The sequence below is a fragment of the Coturnix japonica genome, unplaced genomic scaffold (assembly GCF_054131305.1).
Source record: "Coturnix japonica strain WE unplaced genomic scaffold, WE-NBRP24 Scf042, whole genome shotgun sequence".
NCBI classification, from domain to species: domain Eukaryota; kingdom Metazoa; phylum Chordata; class Aves; order Galliformes; family Phasianidae; genus Coturnix; species Coturnix japonica.
This window is the reverse complement of record NW_028188945.1, coordinates 1,299,140-1,308,560: the sequence shown is the minus strand read 5'-3', so window position 1 is coordinate 1,308,560 and position 9,421 is coordinate 1,299,140.

Sequence of the window (9,421 nt, the reverse complement as noted above, 5' to 3'; positions counted from 1 at the left end):
TTTTGATTATCACGTCTCAGGAAGCTTCTGCATTCCACCTAGTGCTAATGGGATAAATCAAAAGCAGATTACACAAGAGATTCAGGCCTTGCTGCCAGTCTTTTATGAATCAGAACTTTGTTTCATTTTGCCAGATATTCTGGTTTCCTTTTCAGGAGATTCCTTTGCTGTATATTAAGAAGGCCAAGGGCATCCTGGCCTGCATCAGAAACAGTGTTGCCAGCAGAAGCAGAGAGGTGATTGTCCCCCTGTTCTCAGCACTGATGAGGCCGCAGCTCGAGTGCTGTGTTCAGTTTTGGGCCCCTCAGTGCAAGGAAGGCATGGAGGCCCCGGAACGCGTTCAGAGGAGGGCAACAAAGATGGTGAGGGGTCTGGAGCACAGGCCATATGAGTTGAGGCTGAGGGAGCTGGGATTGTTCAGCCTGGAGAAGAGGAGGCTCAGGGGAGACCTCATTGCTCTCTCTAACTTCCTGAAGGGAGGCTGTAGTGAGATCCGGATGTAGTGTGTAGGTCAGATCTATGAGGCAGGAGCTGCTGTGGGGCAGATGTGGGTCAGATCTATGGGGCAGGAGCTGTTGTGGGGATGATGTGGGTCAGATCTATGGGACTGGAGCTGCTGTGGGTCTGATGGGGGCTAGATCTATGGGGCAGGAGCTGCTGTGGGGCAGGTGTGTGTCATATCTATGGGGCAGGAGCTGCTGTGGGGGTGATGTGTGTCAGATCTATGGGGCAGGAGATGCTATGGCGCAGATGTTGGTAAGATATATGGGGCAGGAGCTGCTGTGGGGTAGATGTGGGTCTGATCTATGGGGCAAGAGCTGTGGTGGGTCCGATGTGGGTCAGATCTATGGGGCGGGAGCTGCTGTGTGGCTGATGTGGGTCAGACCTATGGGGCAGGAGCTGCTGTGGGGCCTATGTGGGTCAGATCTGTGGGACAGGAGCTGCTGTGGGGCTCATGTGGTTGAGATCTATGGGGCAGGCGTTGCTGTGGATCTGATATGGGTCAGATATATGGGGCAGGAGCTGCTATGGGGCAGATGTGGGTCAGATCTATGGGGCAGGAGCTGCAGTGGGGCAGATGTGAGTCAGATCAATGGGGCAGGAGCTGCTGTGGGGATGATGAGGGTCAGATCTATGAGGCAGGAGCTGCTGTGGGACAGATCTATGGGGCAGGAGCTGCTGTGGGGCACATGTGGGTCAGATCTATAAGGCAGGAGCTGCTGTGGGGCACATGTGGGTCAGATCTATGAGGCAGGAGTTGCTGTGGGGCAGATGTGGGTCTGATCTATGGGGCAGGTGCTGCTGAGGGTCAGATCTATAGGGCAGGAGTTGCTGTGGGGCACATATGGGTCAGATCTATGGGACATAAGCTGCTGTGGGGCTGCTGTGGGTCATATCTATGGGGCAGGAGCTGCTGTGGGGATGATGTGGCTCAGATCTATGAGGCAGGAGCTGCTATGGGGCAGATGTGGGTGAGACATATTGAACAGGAGCTGCTGTGGGGCTTATGTGGATCAGATCTATAGGGCAGGAGCTCCTGTGGGGCAGATGTGGGTCAGATCTATGAAGCAGCAGCTGCTGTGGGGCACATGCATGTCAGATCTATGGGGCAGGAGCTGCTATGGAGATGATTTGGGTGAGATCTCTGGGGCAGGAGCTGCAGAGGGGCATATGTGGGTCAGATCTATGGGGCAGGAGCTGCTGTGAGGCTGATGAGGGTCACATCTATGGGCCAGGAATTGCTGTGGGGTAGATATGGCTCATATCAATGGAGCAGGAGATGCTGTGGGGCAGATCTATGGGGCAGAAGCTGCTGTCGGGTATATTTGAGTCAGATGTATGGGGCAGGAGCTGCTATGGGGAGATATGAATCTGATCTATGGGGCAGGAGCTGCTGTGGGACAGTTCTATGGGACAGGAGCTGATGTGGGGCTGATATGGGTCAGATCTATGGGGAAGGAGCTGCTGTGGGGCAGATGTGGGTCAGATCTACGGGGCAGGAGTGGCTGTGCGTCAGATCTATAGGACAGGAGCTGCTGTGGGGCTGATGTGCGTCAGATCTATAGGACAGAAGCTGCTGTGGGGCTGATGTGCGTCAGATCTATAGGACAGGAGCTGCTGTGGGGCTGCTGTGGGTCAGATCTATGGGGCAGGAGCTGCTGTGGGGCAGATCTATGGGACTGGAGCTGCTGTGGGGCACAAGTGAGTCAGATCAATGGGGCAGGAGCTGCTGTGGGGCACACGTCGATCAGATCTATGGGGCAGGAGCTGCTGTGGGGCTCATGTGGGAAAGATCTATGGGGCAGGAGCTGCTGTGGTGCTGATGTGGGTCAGATCTATTAAGCAGGAGCTGTTGTGGGGCACATGGGTATCAGATCTTTGGGGCAGGAGCTGTTGTGGGGCACATGTCGGTAGATCTATGTGGCAGGAGCTGCTGTGGGGCAGATGTGGGTCATATCTATGGGGTAGGTGCTGCTATGGAGCTGCTGTGGGTCAGATCTATGGGGCAGGATCTGCTGTGGGTCATATGTGGGTCATATCTATGAGTTAGGAGCTGCTGTGGGTCAGATCTATGGGGCAGGAGCTGCTAAGGGGCACATGTGGGTAAGATCTCTGAGGCAGGGGCTGAGGTGGGTCATATCTATGGGGCAGGAGCTGCTGTGGGGCTGATGTGGGTCAGATCTACGGAACAGGTGCTGCTGTGGGGCTTATGTGGGTCAGATCTATAGGGAAGGAGCTGCTGTGGGGCAGGTGTGTGTCATATCTATGGGGCAGGAGCTGCTGTGGGGCTGGTGTGGGTCAGATCAATGGGGCAGGTGCTGGTGTGGGGCTGATTTGGGTCAGATCTATGGGGCAGGAGCTGCTGTGGGGTAGTTGTGGGTCTGATCTATGGGGCAGGATCTGCTCTGGGGCACATGTGAGTGAGATCTATGGGGCAGGAGCTGCTGTGGGGTAGATGTTGGTCAGATCTATGGGGCAGGAGTAGCTGTGGGGCATATGTGAGTGAGATGTATGGGGCAGGAGCTGCTGTAGTGCAGATGTGGGTCAGATCTATTGGGCAGAAGCTGCTGTGGGGTAGTTGTGGGTCAGATCTATCGGGCAGTATCTGCTCTGGGGCACATGTGAGTGAGATCTATGGGGCAGGAGCTGCTGTAGTGCAGATGTGGGTCAGATCTATGGGGCAGGAGCTGCTGTGTGTCAGATCTATGGGGCAGGAGATGCTATGGCGCTGATGTTGGTAAGATCTATGGGGCAGGAGCTGCTGTGGGGTAGATGTTGGTCAGATCTATTGTGCAGGACCAGCTCTGGGGTATATGTGTGTCAGATCTATGGGGCAGGAGCTGCTGTGGGGCACATGTGGGTCAGATCTATGGGGCCAGAGTTGCTGTGGGGTAGATGTGGGTCAGATCTATGGGGCAGGAAATGCTGTGGGGCTGATTGCGGTAAGATCTATAGGGCAGGAGCTGCTGTGAGGCAGATGTGGGTCAGATCTATTGGGAAGGATCTGCTGTGGGGTAGAGGTGAGACTGATCTATTGGGCAGGAGCTGCTGTGGGGCTGATGAGGGTCAGATCTATGGAGCAGGAGCAGCTGTGGGGCTGATGAGGGTCAGAACTATGGGGCACGAGATGCTGTGCAGATGATGTGGGTAAGATCTATGGGCCAGGAGCTGCTGGGGGCTGATGTAGGTCAGATCTATGGGGCAGGAGCTGCTGTGGGGCAGATGTGGGTCAGATATTTGGGGCAGGAGATGCTGTGGTTCAAATCTATGGGGCAGGAGATGCTGTGGAGATGATGTGGGTCACTTGTGGTGCGGGAGGTGGCACTGATGGGGCAGGAAATTGAGCTTTTGGGGCAGGAGATGGCACTTGTGGGGCGTAAGGTGGAACTTATGGGGCAGGAGGTGGAACTTGTGGAGCAGGAGGTGGTACTTGTGGGGCGGGAGGTTGGAGTTGTTGGGCAGGAGGTGGCATTTTGAGGCAGAAGGTGGCATTTGTGTGGCAGGAGGTGGCAATTGTGGGTCACGAGTTGGAAATTGTTGGGCAGGAGGTGGAAGTTTTGGGGCAGGGTTTGGCAGTTGTAGGGCGGGAGGTGGCACTTGTGGGGCGGGAGGTGGAAGTTGTAGGGCGGGAGGTGGCACTTGTGGGGCAGGAAATGGAGCTTTTAGGGCAGGAGGTGGAACTTGTGGGGCGGGAGGTGGAACTTGTGCAGAAGGAGGTGGTACTTGTTTGGTGGAAATTGGAAATTGTTGGGAGGGAAGAGGTACTTGTGGGGCAGGAAGTGGCTCTTGTCGGGCAGGAGCTGGCACTTGTTGGTCAGGAGGTGGCACTTGTGGGTCAGGAGGAGGAAGTTGGTCAGTCAGTGACACTTGTGGGGCAGGAGGTGGATTATTTGGGGGGGAGGAGGCAGTGGTGTGGAATAATGTGGCACTTGTGGGGCATGAACTGGCACTTGTGGGTCAGGAATTGGCACTTGTGGAGCAGGAGGATGTCTTTGTCGGTCAGGAGGTGGCACTTGTGAGCAGGAAGTGGATGATGTAGTGCAGGAGCTGGTACTTGTGAAGCATGAGCTGGCACATGTGGGGCAGGAATTGGCACTTGTGGGGCAGGAGGTGGCACTTGTTGGGTGGGAGGTGGACGATGTGGGGCAGGAGGTGGCACTTGTGGGGCAGGAGGTGGAAGTTGCATTGCAGGATTTGGCATTTGTGGGTTGGGAGTTGGCACTTGTGGGGCATGAGGTGGAATTTGTGGGATGGTAGGTGGAACATGTGGGGCAGGAGTTGGCACTTGTGGGGCAGGATGTGGCACACGTTGCCAGGAGTCGGCACTTGTGTGGCGGGATGTTGAAGTTGTGGGGCGGGAGGTGGCACTTGTGGAACAGGTATTGTCACTTGTGGGGGAGGAGGTGGATGATGTGTGTCAGGAGGTGGTCTTTGTGGGGTAGGAGGTGGCACCTGTGGGGCAAGAGGTGGCACTTGTGGGGCATGAGCTGGCACTTGTGGGGCAGGAAGTAGATGATATGGGGCATGAGCTGGCAATTGTGGGGCAGGAATTGGCACTTGTGGGGCAGGAGGTGGATGATGTGGGGCAGGAGGCTGTCTTTGTGGGGTTAGAGGTGGCACTTGTGGGGCAGGAAGTTGATGATGTGGGGCATGAGCTGGCATTTGTGAAGCATGAGCTGGCACTTGTGAAGCAGGAATTGGCACTTTTGGGGCAGGAGGTGGAACTTGTGGGGTGGGAGGTGGAATTTGTGGGGTGGGAGGTGAAACTTGTAAGGCAGGAGTTGGCACATGTGGGGGGGGAAATGGCACTTGTGGGGCAGGAAATGGCACTTGTTGTGCAGGAGGTGGCACTCATGGGTTTGGAGGTGGATGATGTGGGGCAGGAGGTGACACATGTGGGGCAGGAGATGGCACTTCTGGGGCAGGAGGTGGAAGTTGTGGGGCAGGATTTGGTACTTGTGGGGTGGGAGTTTGCACTTGTGGGGCTGGAGTTGGCACTTGTGGGGCGGGAGGTGGCACTAGTGGGGCGGGAGGTGGCACTATTGGGGCAGGAGGTGGCACTTGTGGGGAGCGATGTGGCACTTGTGGGCGGGAGGTGGAATTTGTGGAGAGGGAGGTGGCACTTATGGGGCGGGAGCTGGAACTTGTGGGGCGAGAGGTGGCAGATGTGGAGCAGGAGCTGGCACTTTCGGGGCAGGAGCTGGCACTTGCACGGCAGAAGGTGGCACTTCTGGGTCGGGAGGTGGCACTTGTGGGGCAGGAGGTGGCACTTCTGGGATGGTAGGTGGAACTTGTGGGGCAAGTCTTGGAACTTGTGGTGCAGGAGATATCACACGTTGGGCAGGAGTTGGCACTTCCTCAAAGAAACCCATAGCAACCCATAGCGCCCCATAGGAACACAAAGATACCCCATGGAGCCCCATAGACACCCCATAGTGACCCACAGGGGCCCAAAGAGACCCCATAGCACCCCATAGCTACTCCATAGTGCCCCATAGCAGCCCATGGAGCCTCATAGACACTCCATTGTGCCCCACAGCACCCCATTGCACCCCATAGGGACCCATAGACACAGCATACTGCTCCATAGAGCCCCATAGACACCCCATAGTTCCCCACAGCACCCCATAGCAGCCCACAGTGCCCCATAGGCACCACATAAGGCCCTACAGCCACACCATAGAGCCCATTTGAACCACATAGACACCCCATATCGCCCCATGGTGCCTGTAGACACCCCATAGAGCCCCATAGAGACCCACTGAACCCCATACAGACCCCATGCAGACCCCATAGAGCCCCACAGACAACCCATAGATCCCCAAAGACACCCCATAGACTCCCCATAGAGCCCCATAGGGACCCCATAGCGCCCCATAGAGACCCCATTCTTCCGCATAGAGCCCCATAGCAAACCATAGCACCCCATAGTCACCCATAGCGCCCCATAGGAACCCAAGGATACCCTAAAGAACCCCATAGCCACCCTACAGCACCGCATAGCCACCCCATAGAGCCCCATAGACACCACATAGTGACACATAGCGCCCCATAGGGGCCCAAAGAGACCCCATAGCACCCCATAGCTACACCATAGTGCCCCATAGCAGCCCATGGAGCCTCATAGACACTCCCTTGTGCCCCACAGCGCCCCATTGCACCACATAGGGACCCATAGACACCCTATACTGCTCCATAGAGCCCCATAGCACCCCATAGTGCCTCACAGCACCTCATAGCACAACATAGTGCCACATAGACACCACATAAGGACATATAGCCGCGCCATAGAGCCCCATAGACATCCCATAGAGCCCCGTAGGCAACCCATTGTGCCCCATAGAGCTCCCATAGCCACCCATAGAAACTCATTTTGCCACATAGACACACCATAGCGTTCCATAGACACCCCATAGAAACCTCAGAACGCCCCATAGAACCCCATAGAGCTCCATAGGCACCCCATAGAGCCCCATAGAGAACCCATAGAGGCACATAGCAACCCATAGGGGGGACATTGGGACACATATGGACACATAGTGACCCTTAGGGAGACACTGGGACCCATAAGGTGATATTGGGACACATAGGGACACCATGGATTAAGGTGGGGGACAGTGAGACCCATAGAGGCACACAGAGACTCTGCTGAGACCCATAAGAGACCTCATAGAAGCACATAGGGACCACACTGAAACCCATAGATACCCATAGGAGAACATTTAAGCCCATAGATACGAATAAGAGACCCCATAGAGGCACATAGCTACCCATAGGGGGGATATTGGGACACACAGGGACACATAGTGACCCATAGGGAGACACTGGGACCCATAGGGGTATATTGGGACACATAGGGACCCCATGGAACATAGTGGGGGACAGTGAGACCCATAGAGACACATAGGGACTCCGCTGTAACCCTTAAGAGACCCCATAGAGGCACATTGGTACCTAATGTAACCTATGGATAGCAATAGGTAGATATTTTGGCCCAGAGATACTCATGAGACCCCATGGAGACACTTAGCAACACATAGGAGGGACATTGGGACACAGAGGGACACATTGCGACCCATAGGCTGACACTGGGACCAATAGGGGGACATTGGGACACAGAGGGACCCCATGGATTTCAGTGGGGGACAGTGAGACCCATAGAGACACATAGGGACCTCGCTGAGACCCATAAGAGACCCCATAGAGGCACATAGGGACTGCATTGAAACACATAGATACCCATAGGAAGACATTTGGGCCCAGAGATATCCATGAGACCCCATAGAGACCCCATAGAGACCCCATAGTGGCACATAGCAACCCATAGGGGGGACATTGGGACACATAGGGACACATAGTGACCCATAGGGGGACACTGGGACCCATAGGGTGACATTGGGACACATAGGGATCCCATGGATTACAGTGGGGGACAGTGAGACCCATAGAGACACATAGGGACATTGCTGAGACCCATAGAGACTCCATAGAGGCACATAGGGACCACAGTGAAACCCATAGATACCCATAGGAGGACATTTAAGCCCATAGATACAAATAAGAGACCCAATAGAGGCACATAGCTACCCATAGGGGGGATATTAGGACACATAGGGACACATAGTGACCCATAGGGAGACACTGGGACCCATAGGGGGACATTGGGACACATAGGGATCCCATGGATTACAGTGGGGGACAGTGAGACCCATAGAGACACATAGGGACATTGCTGAGACACATAGAGACCACATAGAGGCACATAGGGACCACATTGAAACCCATAGATGCACATAGGAAGACATTTGGGCCCAGAGATACCCATAAGAGACCACATAGAGACCCCATAGAGGTACATAGCAACCCATAGTGTGGATATTGGGACACAGAGGGACCCCATGGATTACAGTGGGGAACAGTTAGACCCGTAGAGACACATAGGGGCTCCACTGATACCCATAAGAGACCCCATAGAGGCACATAGGGACCTCATTGAAACCCATAGATACCCATAGGAAGACATTTGGGCCCAGAGATACCAATAAGAGTCCCCATAGAAACCCCAAAGGGGGCCAATGGGAAACATAGAGGGGACATTCAGCACTTAGGAACACATAGTGACCCATAGGGAGACACTGGGACCCATAGGGGTATATTGGGACACATAGGGACCCCATGGAACATAGTGGGGGACAGTGAGACCCATAGAGACACATAGGGACTCCGCTGTAACCCTTAAGAGACCCCATAGAGGCACATAGGGACGTAATGTAACCTATGGATAGCAATAGGTAGATATTTTGGACCAGAGATACTCATAAGAGACCCCATGGAGACACTTAGCAACACATAGGAGGGACATTGGGACACATAGGGACACATTGTGACACATAGGGGGACACTAGGACCCATAGGGGGACATTGGGACACATAGGGATCCCATGGATTTCAGTGGGGGACAGTGAGACCCATAGAGACACATAGGGACACTGCTGAGACCCATAGAGACCCCATAGAGGCACATAGGGACCACATTGAAACCCATAGGTACCCATAGGAATACATTTGGGTCCAGAGATACCCATAAGAGACCCCACAGAGGCACATAGCAACCCATAGGGGAGACGTTGGGACACATAGTGACTCATTAGTGACCCAAAGGGAGTCACTGGGACCCATATGGATACATAGAGATCCATAGGGGGACACTGGGACACATTGGGACCCCATAGAGAGACATAGAGACACATAGGGACCCATTTAGAGGCATAATAACCCCATAGAGACCTATAGGGACACCCAGAGATCCATAGGGAAACATTGGGACCCATAGGGGCTGTATGGGAGATTGGTAATCACAGCCTGAACCTCTGATTAATCAGCTGAGGCAAGTGTGGGGTCAGCTGCGGGAGCACAGGTG